Below are 776 nucleotides of genomic sequence, written 5' to 3' on the forward strand. Positions count from 1 at the left end.
AATCATCGACGCCACGGACACGCCCATTGACGAAAACTCGCAAATAGCACAACTTTTCATCGTCAATGCCTTTAGAAGGCACAGCAGAAATTTGACGTCGATCCGACTAAATCCCTAGGAGGAGTTCGTTAAAGTACGAAGTCTAGCGAGTCATTTTGCCACGCCCATGTGCGAAACTTGTAGAATACGAAATTTTTCACCGGCTCTGACATGTTTGCAAATTTTGGTGAGTTTTCGAGTATGTTTAGGCCATGTCAGTTGAGCCTACTTTGCAGAAAAAAGAAAAAAAAAAATATTAATCCGAGCAAATTCAATAGGGACCTCACACGGTCGTGCTCGGGCCCTAATAATCTTAGCAAATTCAATAGGGACCTCACACGGTCGTGCTCGGGCCCTAATAATCCGAGCAAATTCAATAGGGACCTCGCACGGTCGTGCTCGGGCCCTAATAAGGGACTGGCTGAAAGTATGCAGGACAGATGGTAAGCTGGTCTTCTTTATTATATCTGGACTAGTCATTAAAAACTTATTAGCTGCTCGTTGTGTCTTGTGTTGCTGCTCTTGCTTGATGTTTGGCTGTTACATTAAAACCATTCAAGCACTTTGCATTATGGGACACCGTACTGGAGGTAGACTGGCCTGATACTGGATATTTTTTCTGAATCAGCAACATTGAGGCATTTTTGGCATACTGCAGATTTAGTTTTTGTTTGCATACTGCATACTACATTAATACCAAATCAGTAAGTAGGCGTTTTAGAATACAACCATAATTT

Source organism: Micropterus dolomieu, linkage group LG08, assembly GCF_021292245.1.
Source record: "Micropterus dolomieu isolate WLL.071019.BEF.003 ecotype Adirondacks linkage group LG08, ASM2129224v1, whole genome shotgun sequence".
In the NCBI taxonomy this organism is placed as follows: Eukaryota; Metazoa; Chordata; class Actinopteri; order Centrarchiformes; family Centrarchidae; genus Micropterus; species Micropterus dolomieu.